Genomic DNA, 18,297 nt, shown 5'->3' on the forward strand with positions numbered 1-18,297 from the left:
GTTCTGGGAAACTTTTCAAAGACTGCTACAGTACCATATTCAGTGCTTACAGTTGACCAAAAATAAATTACTTGACATTTTTATTTATGACTCTAAGAAACTTAAAAACTTTAATAATAATTGCTTATACTTATATAGTGTTTTTCTGGACACTCCACTCAAAGCACTTTTACAGATAATGGGGACTCCCCTCCACCACCAATGTGCAGCATCCACCTGGATGTTGCAACGGCAGCCATAGTGTGCCAGAACGCTATCAGCTATCCGTGGGGAGGAGAGCAGAGTAATGAAGCCAATTTATAGATGGGGATTATTAGGAGGCCATGATTGGTAAAGGCCAATAGGAAATTTGGCCAGGATGCCGGGGCTACACCCCTTCTTTTTTGAGTAACGCCCTGGGATTTTTAATGACCTCAGAGAGTCAGGACCTCGGTTTTACATCTCATCCGAAGGACGGCGCCTGTTTACAGTATAGTGTCCCTGTCAATATACTGGGGCATTAAGACCCACATGGACCGCAGGGTGAGCGCCCCCTGCTGGCCCCACTAACACCTTTAAGCACAGTGGATAACTGTGACATAACTCATTCCTGCCGTTAGTCACCGCCATGTCACTAAACCAGAACACTAGAAAAAGATAAACATGTGCATACAACCAAAAAATACATACTTTGGTCTATATTGCTTTGTAGGTGCACCCGTAGGTTATTATATAACACAAACATAAAAATCAGAAGTTCAGAATGTCTTTAAAATACAAACGTATTATTTTGTACAAACACTTTTACAAACACAGGTAAAGGTTCAATATATGCTGAAAGGTAAAGAAAAGAAGCACAATATTTCAATTGCTGAGCCTTATTCAGGTGTGACGGGGAGAGTAGTAAATAAATAAGGTAAAAGAGAACAAAGGACAGATCAGGCGAGAAGGGACTGGGACCAGGGGAGAAATGGGCATAAAGCAGGTGAGAATGACTGTTCAACAGAACAGGAGGAGAGGTACTGTATGGAAAGGTGAAATCTGCAAATGATTAGAGAGGATTTAGAAGGGGATGAGTCTGTTGTTTAGAGAAGGAAGAATGTGTAATCCGAGTTTTTTTAAACTTTTTAGTTAGTGATGAAAGGGTTTACAAACACCATAACCAAAACAGCAGAATAAACATTTGCCTTCATCTAACATTTCTGCCACATTGTATATATAAAATTAACTATTTTCACTATGCCAGCAGGTATGGAGGGCCATACAAAAAAACAATTGTCTGATAAGAAACACAACAAACAATAAAAAAGTCTACACATAAATATCGCTGCATATTTTCTCATAAACTAGAATCAGGTCCCTGTTGAGAGATAAATTGAATCCATGTTTCCCAGTATTTGCTTAACCTCTCTGCCTGCAATCAGAGAGAAAAAGTTATTTTTCCATTATATAGATCTCATTCACAACATTAACCCATTGTTCATGTGCTGGAGGTTCTTTTATAAGCCATTTTCGTATAATTACTTTTTTACTAGCTGCTAGAAGAATCCTTAATATATACAGTATCTATCCTTTACTTCAATATCATCAAAGTCGAAATTGCCCAAGTAAATAACAGAAAATTCAAATGGTATATTCATATTTACTAAATTATTAAGAGTTATATGTATACATTTCCAGTATTGGTGTATTTTTGAGCATGACTAAAATATGGGTGAATGAGTCGCATCTTGCTCTCCATTACTGTGAACTGCTGCCTTTTTGTTTGGCTTGAATTTTAGGGCTGATAAAAAACCGGGTCAAATTCTTCCAACAAAACTCTCTCCAAGTCTGTGAACTTGTAGAGCCCTGTTAAAATCTACACATATAAATCCACTGATCCATAGAAATTGTTGTGTTGGTTTCTTTTTCCCATTTTGCTTTAATATATTCCATTGAGTCTTTTTTCATATATTCAATACTACTGTAATAATAATAATAATAATAATAATAATAATAATAATAATAATAATAATAATAATAATAATTGCTTACACTTATATAGCGCTTTTCAGGACACTCCACTCAAAGCGCTTTACAGGTAATGGGGATCCCCTCCACCACCACCAATGTGCAGCATCCACCTGGATGATGCGACGGCAGCCATAGTTTGCCAGAACTCTCACCACACATCAGATATCAGTGGGGAGCAGAGTAGAGTAATGTAGCCAATTCATAGAGGGGGATTATTAGGAGGCCATGATTGGTAAGGGCCAATGGGAAATTTGGCCAGGACGCCGGGGTTACACCCCTACTCTTTTCGAGAAATGCCCTGGGATTTTTAATGACCACAGAGAGTCAGGACCTCAGTTTTACGTCTCATCCGAAGGACGGCGCCTGTTTACAGTATAGTGTCCCCGTCACTATACTGGGGCATTAGGACCCACATGGACTGCAGGGTGAGCACCCCCTGCTGGCCCCACTAACACCTCTTCCAGCAGCAACCTTAGTTTTTCCCAGGAATACCATCCAGGTACTGACCAGGCTCACACCTGCTTACAGCTGTACAGCTTTGATATTATTTTTTTCAAAATAACTTGCTGATATGCAGCTGCAAAATTATCTAGTAATTTATTGCTTTCCTTTATACATGTCTGCTTTCTCCAGCTATTTATATAATGTCTAATTCTATAAAAATCTTCGTTTTCCAGATTATAGTGTTGTGATAGATCTTCAAAGTTTTTCAGATGGTCTTGTTTCATCATAGTACATATTGCTGTAATCCCTTTTGTAGCCCAAATCTTAAACTGTGTAAATCAGAAACTATCCATCTTAATAGTTTTACCTCTATCTCCAAGTCACAGGTTTTTATTATCTTAATCCAAATTTTAATTGGTAAATTTATCCAAGGTATGCCTTTTTATATATAATTTTTGCCAAAGATCTATCTCCCAGGACCGTCTGTATTGGGAATTCACCTATAATCAAAGACACAATCTCTTTCCATTTTGCAGTATAATATCCATCTCACCAACATCTAAATGTTCTAAGCTAAGCTGCTTGGTAGTATGACTTTCGACATGGTAGGGCAAATCTACCCTTCCCCCTGGACAATTGTAGTGTTTTAAACCCAATTCATGGTTTCTTTCCATTCCATATGAATCTTTAAATTCCACTGGAAGAAACTGAAAATATATACATATTAGAGGACTGAAATTTGAATTGAATAATTTTCATAAATTCCTTGGCTAATATACTCCCAAATACTGTACTTATTAGAGGATGATAATCAATTAAACTTAAATATTTCTTTTACTTGATCCATGGGGTTATAATTATGACATAGAACATCTGTTTTTTCTATATTTAATTTGCACCCTGATAGCTGACCAGATTTTTCCAAAAGATCCATCACTCTGATAAACGATTCATTGGGGTCATCCAAATATAGCAGGACATCACCTGCATACAATGTAATTGTATGTTCTTGTCCTTTAATTTCTATACCTTTTTAGGCCTTGTCTAATCCACTCTGCTAAGGGTTTTATATATAGAGAAAACAAAAGAGGTAACAGGGGACATCCCTGTCTTGTACCTCTTTTCAAACAAAATCTCTTAGACAGATGTCCATTGATTTTGATTTGTGCTATAGGATTTAAATAAATAGTTTTTATTATGTTGATAAATTCGTCAGCAAATCCAAATCTCTCCAATGTCTGATATAAAAATTCCCAATTAACCCGATGAAAGGCTTTTTCTGCATCTAGGCTGACTAAAATCGCTTCCCTCCTTTGATCATTAATATGCCTCATAATATGAAGGGTACGTCTAATATTGTGTTGTGTTTGTCTGTTCTGAATGAAACCAGTGTGATCTAAGTTTATAATTTGAGGTAATATTTTCTCTAATCTTTTAGCCATTATTGAAGCATAAATCTTATAGTCTACATTAAGTAGGGAAATTGGGTGAAAAGACCCACATCTAGTTTGATCTCTTCCTGCTTTTGGGATAACAGAAATGATAGCTTCATTCCAAGAGATTGGTAAATCCCCTCCACCTCTTATCCAGTTGCAAGTGGATAGGAGCAGGGGAGCCAATTGTTTTTTGAATGTCTAATAAAATTCACTTGGAAATCCATCTGTCCCTGGTGCTTTATTAGATTTAAGATCTGAAACAATTTTATTAATTTCCATCTCATTTATTACTCTAGTTATTATGTTTATTCCTCACTTAAATTTGGCAGGTTAAGTGACTAATAAAAGAACTATATCTTGTTTATTTCGAGTTTCAGAATTGGAATATAAGTTTTTATAGTATTCTGTAAAGATTGATTGTATTTCTTTTAATTTGGAATGTATTTGCTTGGTTACTGGATTAACTATTTTGGAGATTATTGATTTAGATTGTTTACATAATCTTCTTGCTAATATTTTCATTGATTTGGCCCCTGATTCATAATAATTTTGTTTTAGAAATTTTAGTTTTGTTTCTACCTCTATAATTTGTAATGTATTTATTTCTTCCCTAATTTTCAGTAATTGTTTACGGATTGTACGAGTGGGTGTTTTTTTATGTTTTTGTTCTATAATATTTAATTCAGATTGTAATTCTTTTAATTTGGCTTATCTTATTTTCTTTTTATATGAACAAATGGAAGTACGTTTCCCTCTAAGTACAGCTTTAACTGTATCCCATAATATTGCTGGCGAAACCTCTCCCATATCATAATTCTGCAAAAACTGTTCAATCCCCTGAGTTATTTGCTCTTTAACATCATTATCATTCAATACACTACAGTTCATCTTCCAAGCAGTATTCTTTATTACCAGATTTAAGACTAAAGTCAGATAAACTGGTGCATGGTCAGACAAATCCAAGGTTTCAATTTCGCAGTCCTTTACTCTTGATCTGTCTAATTTATACATAAGAAAGTAGTCTATTCTACTGTATGAATTATGAGATGTAGAAAAATGTGTATAACCCCTTCCTGTAGGGTAAAAATCCCTCCGTACTTCAATCTTCTATAGATCTATTCACATACTTCTCTAAAGGCTTTAGTTTAGTTTTTTACAACTCTTAGAGGTATCTAATTTTGGATTTAAATTGAGATTAAAATCTCCTCCGAATATCAGCACTCCTACCGTTTCTTTAGCTATTAAATCAAAGACGTAAAAAAAAGACATCACTTCCTGGTGGTGCATAGATATTAAACAATGTAATTAAAGAGTCTTCTATCTTCCCTCATACAATGATGAATCTACCATCTTTGTCTTTGATCTCTGATAAATACTCAAAGTTAACTGTTGGAATGAGTAGTTTCTCCCCTTTTATGTCCCATTTTATGAGATGAATAATACACTTTATCAAAACCTATTCTTTTCAATTTAGCATGTTCTGCATCAGATAGATGAGTCTCCTGAAGAAACACTACCTGGGCCTTATCACGCTTAACTTTTCTTAGTGTTCTACTTCTTTTTATCGGATTATGCAGACCATTTACATTAAAAGAAATTACTTTAATATTCTCTGAAGACATCATTTAGATGAAGGATCCTGCATATAAATCTCCCAGTCTACCAACCATGCTTGCTTTTTAAACTATTCTACAAAAACAATAATAAACAAAAAAAAACATTGTTTTTTTTTACTTCAGAGCTTCACAGGGGTGGTCGAGAATACAACCCCACCCTTTATGCCACTATACAAATTAGGAAACAAGAATAAAATTAAACCTCTTTCTAAGAGGACCCTAAATAAATATACTGTAACGCCCTCGCCCGGTGGTAAGGAGGAAGCGCACTTAGGCACTCATGGTACCGCGAAGCAGACTGGGAGTTGTAGCCGGGGGGAATCTGAGGGTCAGCACGATGACCAGCAGCTTACCCTGCATATGTAAATAGTGTTATAGTAGTTTTAGTGTCCTGTATACCTCTATAAATGTATAGCCTGTAGTTAACGAGTTACCACCCTATACATGTGTACGTGTTATGTGTGTGTATAGCCTTGTTCGGTGTTTGTGTATGTTTATTCGCTTTTCTTGGTTTCTAATCTATTTTACCTTATTTAACAAGGATATCTTTATATCGTTCAAAAAACTATATTAATTTGCAAGGTAAGTTATTTATCTACATCAACCAAATGTATATTACAAAACACAAATAACTTCGTGATTTTCTTAGTTACTTCACAGCTAGTTGAATCTAGTACTTTTGGAAGGTAACGAAAGGGCTGGAACTTTACGGTAAATTATAACACTAATCCTGTAGATAAACAGGCGGTTTAGCTCTGAGGAAGGTAATACAGTCTGAGTCATCTAGTGAAGTTCGGCGGCGGAAAGCTTGAAGTGTTGTACTGCTCCTCTCTCAGTGTCTCCTTTCGTTTCCCTCTGCGGCTGTGCGCTTGCTGCCATGATCCATGTCTAATCCGCTCCTCCGCGGCGCTCGCTCTGGCCGTACTCATAATCAGACCTTGGCGTTTCAAGTCCTTCGTAGCTTCCGCGGCACAGTTATACGTCTGGACACCCGAGTCGAAAAAAACATTTAGTTTGGCTGGAAAGGGTGTTTTCAATTTTGTGTTATTTTCTTTCAGTGTCTTTTTGATTTCTTTGTACTCCAGCCGTTTCTGAAAAACATTGGGTGCATAATTGTGATTGAAGTACACCCTTTTGTTTTCATAGAACAGCTTCTTCCCCCCCAGGCTTTCTTTAGAACCTCTTCTTTGGTTCTAAATCTTCAAAACCTGATGACAATAGATCTTGGTCTGGACTGGGGCTTCACTGATTTAGGGGCAAGAGCTCTGTGAGTTCTTTCAATCTTTAAATCAGTCACAGGGGGGAATTCAAATTGTTCTCTAATAAACTTTTTGATTAACTTGGTTATTGGCGCTCCTTCGCTCTCCTCCAGGATTCCATAGATCTTCAGGTTCTATCTTCTCGACATGCTCTTCAAATCCTTTATTTTGCCTCTGACTGCTTCTGTTTCTGGAGCAGGTCTAAAAGCCATTTGTTTTTCACCCCATGCCTTGGTTTGCTCAATGCGTTCCTCCATTTCATTTATCCTCTACTTCGTTCTGTTTATTTCTTCAGTAAGGTCCATCAACGTTTTGTTTATATCCCTTCTGAATTCTCTCAGTTCGTTAAAACATTTTTCGAGGCTCACAGGGGATTCGTGATCTTGTCTTCGTACTGGCTCCTTACGCCCCGCTGAGCAGGCGAAGTATTGCGGTCTCCCCGTTCCTTTTCATCTTGTAAAATGCAGAAGCTGTCATTGATGGTCATGGGATTAGAAAGGGTGTTAGGGTGGTATGGAAGCACCAGTGAAATGTGGTTTTGAGCCTGGGATTACCGGGGTAAAGTTAGCTTGAAGTTCAAAAACGATTTTGGCACACCTGTAGCGTTTTTACGAAACCTCCTAGAGTTGCGACAACACTTGCTTTGTGTACCAAGTACATTGTGAATGTTTTCTCAGCCTTCATGTTGTCGTTTTTTATGACATTTTTTTTTACCACGCATGAATATTCTTGTGTCCATATCCTCGCAAGGGAAACACAGAAAGCCTTCAAACCAAATGCATTTTAAAGAACACGACTTGTGAAAATGTTCAGAACCCCTTCATAAACGTATCAGTGAGCTAATTATTATTCTCTGACACTCGGGGTTTTTATTAATGTCTAATTACGCACCATCTGGAACACTGGGGGGCCACTGTATACATACATACGTTCACAACGCGAGAAATACTGCTGAAGAGTTTCATGCGAAAAACCCGTATATGACCATAGGAAGCAGAACAGCACAGTCTCCAATTACCCAGACTGTAAGCAGGGGAATAAAGCTTTGTTTTATTTCTGAAACCCTTTCTTTTTTTCTTGTTTTCATTCAGCAGGAAAATTCCTATTCTTTACTCAACAGCTTTTTAAAAACAGCACCCATGATGTTCAAATCATGATGTCCATGATTTTTTACACAGAAGACAGACACAGCTTTGGGTTGTGAATCTCTTTTTCTCTGGTTTTATTGAATGTGGCACTATGCACTGGGATAGGGGGATGCTGTTCACAAGTCAATAGCATTTAAACCACAGCACCCACAATGCTGCAAGTAAGTGTTTTACACACTAAGCAGGTCCTCTGACCTTTCCAAGCCTTACTTTGGGATGTGAAACCTCTTTTAGTTTTTTTTTATGATTTTTTCAACACGGCACCATTAGACATGCAATACACTGGAATAGGAAGTCTTCTTCATTACTCAATAGCATTTGAAGCACACCATTCACAATGCTGCAACCAAGTGTTTTACACACCAGACAGCCCCCTCACCTTATACAACCTTGCTTTGGGTTGTGAAACTGTTCTTTATTTTTTTTATGATTTTTTCAATATGGCACCATTAGACATGCAATACACTGGGATATGGGGGTCTTCTTAATGACTCAATAGCTTTTCAAGCACAACATTCACAATGCTGTAACCAAGTGTTTTACACACTAGGCAGACCCCCTCACTGTCATGGGAGACCTGGCTTCAGAGGATTGGGATCCAATGCGTGGCTCCTCAGAAGGGGAGCTTCGGCACAGTGATGGGATGCTAAGATGTGGTCGAGTGAAAAGCTGGGTCCAAAATCCAAGAAAGCATCTAGGGAGCGTCGTTACAGAATCGGGAGGCAAAGGCGTAGTCGGGGAAGAAAGGCAGGGTCCAAAATCTGGGAATTTCTATTGTTTGGCAAGTGTTTGTTGTGTTCTTAAAATAAAAAGTTGTTCAATTTACCAATTAACTGTCTGGTTTCTTCAACGTTCACTCAGGAGAAAAAATCTGCCTTTAAGATTTTAAAGAAGTAATGATTTGACATTTATCGTGATAATTATTTTTATCGTGATAATGTTTTTGGCCATATCGCCAAATTTACAAGACTCCTACTAGGCAGACCCCCTCAGTTTATAAAACCTTGCTTTGGGTTGTGAAACTTTTCCTTATTTTTTCATGCTTTTTTCAATATAGCACCATTAGAGAGGCAGTACATGGGGATAGGGGGGTCTTCTTAATGACTCAATAGCTTTTTAAGCATAACATTCACAAGGCTGCAACCAAGTGTTTTACACACTAGGCAGACCCTCTCACTTTATACAACCTTGCTTTGGGTTGTTAAACTTTTCCTTATTTTTTAATGATTTTTTCAATATGGCACCATTAGAGAGGCAGTACATGGGGATGGGGGGGTGCTCTTCACAAGTCAATAGCTTTTGCACAACCATACTCATTATGCTTTAACCAAGGGTTTTACACACTAGGCACGCCCACTGACCCATCACAACCTTGCTTTGATATGTGAAGCCTTTTTTTCAGATACCTGGCTATTTTTTCAGATACCTGGATACGTACATTTTTCAAACCCTGGTCTGATGAGAGTATGGTTTGCACAATGTCACAGTGGTAGGTTTTGCAAGCAGGATATGTAGTGATAGATTTGAAAGAAACAAATCATAGTTCAGTGAAAGGATTATAAGTTTATCTGCAGGAGTATTGGTTCTGTAAACTAGGGAAAAGGAATCCAACAGCAAGACAAAAAGGAAACACAGAAGTGCTTATCGATAAATCAAACCTTTTTTTAATCGTTGTATTTCTTATTACATGCATGCACAACCATCGCAACGATAGAAATCAGATGCAACAAATTTGATGATACAATATGTATGCAATTCAGTGTTCTATCCAGTAATATTAAAACAAAGGGGGGAAGTGTCACGCCTGATATCCCTGATGAGTGTCATGCCTGATGAGCCAACGCTAGACCCAGCGAGCGGTAATCTGGAAAACCCGGACCCTTATCTGGATTTTTCTTTCCCCCCCAAAATCTTCAAGATGCCCTTCCTGTTTTTCTGTCAAGATTCATTTCTGTTTTGCTGGACAAGGTAATTTTTTTTTGTGGATTTAAAAAAAAAAACTTTTGGATTTTTTTCTGGAACTATTTTGGTGATTGGACAGCCCTACATTTTTGTCTATAGTATTCTATGATTTTATCTCTTGTATATAGTGATATTCTGAATTTCCTTCTCTCTGGTAGTATATAGTCTGTGCTTGTGATATTCTTGTTGTTGATAGTATTGCCCTTGTTTTTAACTGTGTTGGGGCGTCAGGAGCCGCCCTTGAAGGGAGGGGGGGGGGGGTAGTGTCACACCTGACATCCCTTCCTAGAGGGTGCTCCACTACTCCTGTTATTATTTCTGTGATTAAGCTTCCCAGGTGTACCTTTTTAGGTTGATTTAAAGACTAGATCCTCCAGTCCTCGGGGCTCATCATTAGGGTAAGGATGTCGCGAGGCCCGCCTGGCACCAGGAAACCCTACGTCCGTCTCCTGAGGGCATAGGCCTCATCCCCGACACCTCCTGCTTCCTGAGCCCGGGGTCTGGAGGATCTCACCCCGTCACCCTTGGACCTCCATGTTTTGTCTGTCCGTGTGTTCCCCCCTCCCGGGGATTTTAACCTTGTCGCATCCCAGGATGGATTACTAGCTGATGGACTCTTGGACTGTGCTCTGACCTGCCTTTGGATCTGTTTGGATTTAGATGCCATTCTTTGTCTCCCCTGTTCACTGTCTCACAGACTGTCACTATTATTTTGTGCACTATTAAACCCCTGTGTGTTCCCTTTTACCACGCATCCTGTTTTCTCCAGCTCTTACTGCATCGCATAAGGTCTACTACAAGACCTGACACGGATCATAGTCCGTGTTCGTGATAGGAAGACCATGTCTTCAGGATGATGTTAAAGACCATGTTGTTTGGCATGCTGGAGCCAGAAATGTTTGTATTAATTAAAACAGAAAAGCATTGTGAAAGTACTCCAAAATGTGTTTCAGTTTTACAGACATAATTTCTTGCTGTAAAAAACATCCCCAGGCATAATTTTTTTTTGCTATAAATATGTTCCTAAAAAGGAATTAAAAAAGCCATTTGATTCAAATAGCTTTGGCAAAATCTATGGATACTTTGCCTTTGAGCTTTTAGATTCTTTGGGTCCTTTAACTGTAGGAGCACCCGTTATTTAAAAGATTTAAAAAACTATAGCTTTCATAAAACTGTGAGAGTATCTTAATGCATTCTTCTTCATAGCACTTTACACTTAGTTTAAACTACTGAGTGAACTAGGTTTAATACAGACATCTGTTCTGGGCAGTTCTTTAGCCAGTTGTGGGTCAACTTCAACAACTGTCCAACTGTGTTTTTGATCATTTTACTTGGGCTTCCACTATTGATAAGTAAACAGCCACCCCATACTGCACAGCATAGCATAATAGCTATGTTTGAAAATCAAGAAAACAGTAAAGAAAAGTACATGTTTTCTCAGGATAACTCCCCTCACAAAGAAAGCTAAGTAACAGTTTCAATATGCCCAACAAACAGTATGTCTTGCATAAGTGTTAACTTTCAGAACCAATGTGAAGCTGAAATAAAACACAGGAAACCCAACCCAGAAATTAATGGAAGCACCCCCATCCCAGTGCATTGCCTGTTTAATGATGTTATCTTCTGGAAACAGTAAAACATTTTGGAAGGGATTCACATTAGAAATTATGACTCCTGCACTCAGACGAGAGAGAGACACAAGAAAGCCCGCCAAGAGTGCGGGCCCGAGAGAGACAGAGAGAGAGACAGAGAGAGAGAGAGAGAGAGAGAGAGAAAACGAGGTTTTCCTGTGTGCTGTCTACATCCCGCCCTCAGAATCCCCCTACTACAGTGAGGGAATTCTCCCCAGTCTCCACACGGAGATCGGTCACTTCCAGGGCCAGGGAAACGTGCTGCTCTGTGGTGACCTCAACGCACGAACAGGCACACTGGCAGACTTCACCAGCACACAGGGAAATACTCACATATTCGGACAATCCCCTCTGTACCACACACCGGTCACCTCACACAGGTGCAGCCATGACACCACAGTCAACAGCACCGGGCGCGAGCTGCTGCAGCTCTGTCAAGGGCTGGGCCTGTACATCGTCAACGGCAGGACTAGAGGGGACTCTCTAGGCAGGTTCACCTACAGCTCAACTCTGAGCAGCAGTGTGGTGGACTACGCCATCACCGACCTGGACCCCTCCTGTATCAGTGCCTTCACTGTCAGGCCACAAACTCCCCTCTCCGACCACAGCCAGATCACACTCTACATGAAGAGAACACACCAGCACAGAGACACACTGACACAGCCCAGCCAGCTGTATGACCTCAACCAGGCATACAGATGGGACACAGACAGCCTAGACAGTTACCAAACTGCACTGGGCCATGACGAAATTCAGACACTGATGGACACATTCCTAAACACTCCGTATCAAACCAACAAATTAGGCATAAACTTGGCCACACAAAAACTAAATCACCTATTCCACAAACTAGCATCAAAATCTAAGCTAAAAACAACTACATCAAAAAACTACCAAAAAACAAAAGCAAAAGAAAAGTGGTTTGATATGGAGTGCAAAAACATCAGAAATGCACTACGAAAAGTCTCAAGTGAAAAACACAGACAACCACACAACACAGATCTGCGACTCAGGTACTGTGACATGGTAAAACTTTACAAACACACGCTGAAAAAGAAAAGAAACACATACATAGACAAACAACTTGCAGAAATTGAGGAGTCACTAAATCAGAATTGTTTCTGGGAGAAGTGGAACAACTTAAACAAATCAAAACCAGAAGAATTGGCCATCCAAAATGGAACAATCTGGCAAACATACTTTGAAAATCTCTATGAAAAGCTCCCAAATACAAATCAATCAGACCAAAACACCATTTATGAAAAACTCAAAATTTTGGAATTGGCTATCAAAGACAACCAAAACCCCTTAGACTCCCCAATCACTGAGCAGGAGCTACTGGACAAACTCCAGGCCCTCAGACCACGCAAAGCCTGTGGCCATGATGGAGTCATAAATGAGATGCTGAGACACAGCAGCCCAAAGTTGCAACAAGCCCTGCTCAAACTCCTCAATCTCATCATGACAGCCGGATGTTTCCCCGAGGCCTGGAACCAAGGACTGATCACGCCCATCTATAAGAGTGGAGATAAACTCGATCCCAACAACTACCGGGGCATCTGTGTGAACAGTAACCTGGGGAAGGTATTCTGCAGTATCCTAAATACACGAATACTGGCCTTCCTTACCGAACACAATGTCCTGAGTAAAAGTCAGATTGGCTTCTTGCCAGATCACCGCACATCTGATCACATTTACACCCTACACACACTGATAGACAAACACGTCCACCAAAAACACAAAGGAAAAATTTTTGCCTGCTTTGTCGATTTCAAAAAAGCATTTGACTCGATTTGGCATGAGAGATTGTTTTATAAACTACTCCAAAGTGGCATAGGGGGCAAAGTGTACGACATAATTAAATCAATGTATTCAGAGAGCAAATGTGCAGTGAAAATTGGAAACAAAAGGACTAAATTCTTCACCCAAGGCCGCGGGGTGAGACAGGGCTGCAGCCTGAGCCCAACACTGTTCAATATCTATATCAATGAATTAGCAGGAATGTTGGAGCAGTCTGCAGCTCCTGGTCTTACACTACACGACACAGAAATCAAGTTCCTGCTCTACGCAGATGACCTGGTCCTGCTGTCGCCCACAGAACAGGGGCTGCAGCAGAACCTGGCACTGCTGGAGCAGTACTGTCAGACCTGGGCACTGACAGTCAATCTGGACAAGACCAGAGTTATGGTTTTCCAGAAGAAAGCCAGACCTCAGGGAAACAGGTACAAATTCACACTGAACAACAACACATTGGAGCACACATCCAACTACACATATCTCGGTCTCACCATCAGCTCTTCCGGGAGTTTTGACCTGGCAGTGAAGGCACTGAGGGAGAAGGCACTCAGGGCTTTCTACGCAATAAGAAGGAGGCTCTTCAACATCAACCCACCAACAAGAATCTGGCTCCAAATATTTGAAAGTGTAATCCAACCCATTGCCCTATACGGCAGTGAAGTTTGGGGTCCCCTCACAGACCAGGATTATACCCAATGGGACAAACACCCCACAGAAACTCTGCACATGGAGATCTGTAGAATCATCCTCCGTGTGCAGAGAAAAACTCCTAACAACGGGTGCAGGGCCGAATTAGGCCAGTACCCACTATTGATAAACATACAGAAAAGAATATTAAAGTATTGGCTACACCTAAAAAACAGTGACCAAAATTCCTACCACCACAAAGCCCTGCTGAGCCAAGAGCTGAGCCCAAAACAGAGCCCCCTGAGCCAGCTGGTCCTGAGGCTCACCGACCTGAGCCACACCAACACTAACCAGCCTCAGGACAGCACTGCTAGAGCACCACAACCCAGACTCAACCACATCACAGCACAGATCAAACAGCAATATCTCACACACTGGGACACACACACACAAACACAACATAAACTGGAATGCTACAGAACCTTAAACAGACAATACACACTAGCTGAATATTTGACCAAAATAAAAAATAACAAACAGAAACAGACCCTGACGAAGTACAGGCTCAGTGACCACAACCTGGCCATAGAAACTGGGCGACACAGGCAGACCTGGCTGCCCAGAGAGGACAGGCTGTGCTCCCACTGCCAGCAGGGAGAAATAGAGACAGAGGTGCACTTCCTACTGCACTGTGACAGATACTCTGGGATTAGAGAAACATTCTTCCCGAAATTCAGAAATCTAATCCCAGAGTTCCCACACCTGCCAAAACCACAACAGGTCCCAATCCTACTGGGAGAGGGAGGAGGGAACTCAGTTGATCTGGCAGCCCAGTATGTGATCTCCTGTCACAGCCTGAGGAACAGTGAGTCTGTCTCCCAATAATGCTCCAGCCGCCTACAGTATATGTCAATATTATATAATATGTCTTTGTTGTTAATGTCTGTAACATGTCTGTAGATTTTATTTTACTTCTATTTTTTGTTTTGTTCTATGTTAATTTTATTATTTTTACTTGCTTTGGCAACACTGATTGTACCTATCGGTCATGCTAATAAAGCACCTTGAATTGAATTGAATTGAATTGAGAGAGAGAGAGAGAGAGAGAGAGATTGGGAGTCCGTCTCCCAATAATGCTCCAGCCGCCTACAGTATATGTCAATATTATATAATATGTCTTTGTTGTAAATGTCTGTAACATGTCTGTAGATTTTATTTTACTTCTATTTTTTGTTTTGTTCTATGTTAATTTTATTATTTTTATTTGCTTTGGCAACACTGATTGTACCCATCGGTCATGCTAATAAAGCACCTTGAATTGAATTGAATTGAATTGAGAGAGAGACACCAAGGGGTGCGGAACCAGGGAACTATTTACATGGAAACGGGCGATCTCCCCAGACTGTACGCCCGTTTCACTGTTACCTGGATACCTCTTGGGGGATATCGTCTATATCCTCTTGGGGGGAATATCCTCTTGGGGGATATTCTAACAACAAGTGATTATAAGACGATCTGTCAAAGTGCAATGAAATACAATATGCTGGACAATATGCTTCTCAAAGTGCTTTACAAGATAACAACAACAAGAACAACAATTTTACAAGTCCTGGGAGGAAAAATATTATCAATATTAATAATAATAATAAACTTTATTTTATATAGGGCCTTTAAAGGTGGCTTTTTAAAAGAAAAACATTTTTTTAAATGCATTTGCATTTGCACACAGAGCAGTGTTTACTTGAACATGGAGATGCCATACTGAATAATTCCTGCACACAACGGAATTTGCATCGTTTGGCAGGGCTATGATTCATACAAGTGGTGGTGGATTTGGAGACAAAATGTATTTACATTGGGTTGCTGTAAGTGGAGCACTAATAACCCCAAAACTCTACTTATTATTTTACAAGAGAATGCACCTGACAAGCATGACAGTATGCTTTTCAAAGCGCTTTACAGGATAACAACAACAATAACAACACCAATTTACAAGTTCTGGGAGGAAAAATATGATCAATAATAAACTTTATTTTATATAGTGCCTTTAAAGGTGGCTCCTCAAAGCGCTTTACAGGATAACAACCAATGAAACAACAGAGGCTGGGGGTTGAAAATACCTGTGAAACCGGTTGGTTCACAAACAATGTACTGTAGACACAGAGACTCAGTAGCAATAGCAATTAGCAATATCAAAATAGCAATATTATGGACACACAATTGACTTTTTTTTGACAGCTGGTTTTGTTGACAGCTTGACACAAGTTTATCAGTGAAAAGACCACGGGCATTCTTCCTCTCCCCTACATTCTCAGAGTAGAATAGAATTTATTATTAGCACAATTTATTACAGTGCTAAATTTAATATTATTGATTACTAATAGTTTATGCTAACACCTAGCTTTTTTTAACGCGAGAAGTACTACCGTAAGTAGTGGGGGGGCGGTGTCTTTCGCTGGAAGACTTGCCCCCTTCTACTTTGAAAATACCTGTGAAACCGGTTTAATTCGTCACAGCCAGAACTCCTGCAGAGAGTGATGAAAACCTCACAACCCCTGGTCGAATGCACATTAATATGTTGGGCTTTTGGGCTCGGGTGGATTTGCACCCTACAGTTCAACCTGCAATACCGCTGTGTACTGTACATACAGTACGAACATGTGTTATTTTGAAATATAAAAAATGTCAATATACTGTAGGAGAAATTGAGTATTGGTGTGTATTTTTTCTTTAAGATACCAATAACAGCAACATACAGTTTACATAATATGTTTATGTTCCTAAATTAATATCATTTATGACCTTTTGTCACGATTATAGTCCCTCCTTAAGGGTGCTCGAGCCCTTTCACTTCAGACTTAATTCTGTGCACCTGACCCCTTTCCCCAGCCCATCTTAAAAGCCAGGCACTGACGTTCAGCCTGGCTCTGCATCTGGTTTCCGCACCGTGCAAGTCCAGGACCTGGAAGCGCCTGGTCCCGTTAAGGTTTTAACCTCTGTTCCTGTTCCTCGTCCGCCGGTTCCGACCCGGTTCGTGTTTTTAATTCCTTGTTTGGATGGATCACCTGGTTATGGATTTTGGACACTTTGGACAAGAATACTCTTCTCGTGTCTAATTTTTAGTTAAGCAGGATTTGAGCTACAGACCATAACAGACCAAAAAACAGAATCCACCTGCGATTCGGATGTTAACAAAACGTGTTTACAAAGGAAGTGAAATACAGTAATACTACCAGCTATATAGATGCATAGATTTAGATATTTAGATCCTTAAATTAATATCATTATCAATTTATTTAGATACGTGATTACATATTCTCGATTATAATACAGATAATTCCGGTCCTGGAATTTGACTGGCTGACACCCTTCTGAAGGGGTACCATAATCTCTGGTATACGGACGCCCCTGAAATTGGACTTTTTACTGTGTGATAAATTTTAAAGACTACTTCTTAGCCAAGATAAGAAAGCGTAGATAAAAAAGCTTCGATTCTCATGTATCTGGTACAAGTATCTTTTAAAACAGTCTTTGTTGTGTGTCACAGTTTAAATAATTTTCGTTGTTATGAAACGCTCTGTTAAAAGCAAGGGAGTTTTTATGTCTGTTATACTAAAAGAAATGCCCGACGAACTAGGGATTGGACAGTTTTTCAGTGCTTGTACAATCGATGGAAATGTTCAAATAAATGTGCTAAAGAAATAAACAAAAAAAGTAAGTTATTCCTTTATCATATTGGCTAGCTAATGTCCCGTCCTTGTTAGTTAGATAAACGAAATGCTGTGGTGTTACTTTTTGTCGATGAAAAAATAAAGTATTTTCATTTAAAATGATGGTTACAAATAATGTGGACCAGCGTAATACTTTGAGTTCATTCCCCAGTGGGCAGTGATTCGTCGAATATACGTATAGTCACGGCGAAAATACGGCTCTACGTATATATACGTCGTCGCGACGTATAATCAACGTCAAATTGCAACCGTAAAATCGACGACATTAATAAACGCATATATAACGTCGAAAACACATCTAACACAGTGCCTGAAGTTTTTTACTGTATATATCGTGTGTGCCGCATTATATATCATGACATTATGGAATAGGATGCTTGCCGCATTAGGTCGGCCCCCCACCGTCGGGGGCTCGAACCCGGGACTCCCGCGTCACTCTGCAGGGACCCAGCCCGGTGAGCCAAAGAGAGACCTCTCTACAGCCCAGTAGCTGTAGTCCTGCTATCACAGGGAAGGGCGGTGAAGTCACCTGCTCTGGTACGCCGGCTCTTACACAGTACCTGTCAGCCGTAAGCGTTACAGTATAATAGTCCTCTAAAGTTATCCGGAACTCCAACCATATATGTATAATAGTCCTCTAAATGTATCCGTATA

Source organism: Lepisosteus platostomus, chromosome 11, assembly GCF_059453375.1.
Source record: "Lepisosteus platostomus isolate fLepPlt1 chromosome 11, fLepPlt1.hap1, whole genome shotgun sequence".
Classification (NCBI taxonomy): Eukaryota; Metazoa; Chordata; class Actinopteri; order Semionotiformes; family Lepisosteidae; genus Lepisosteus; species Lepisosteus platostomus.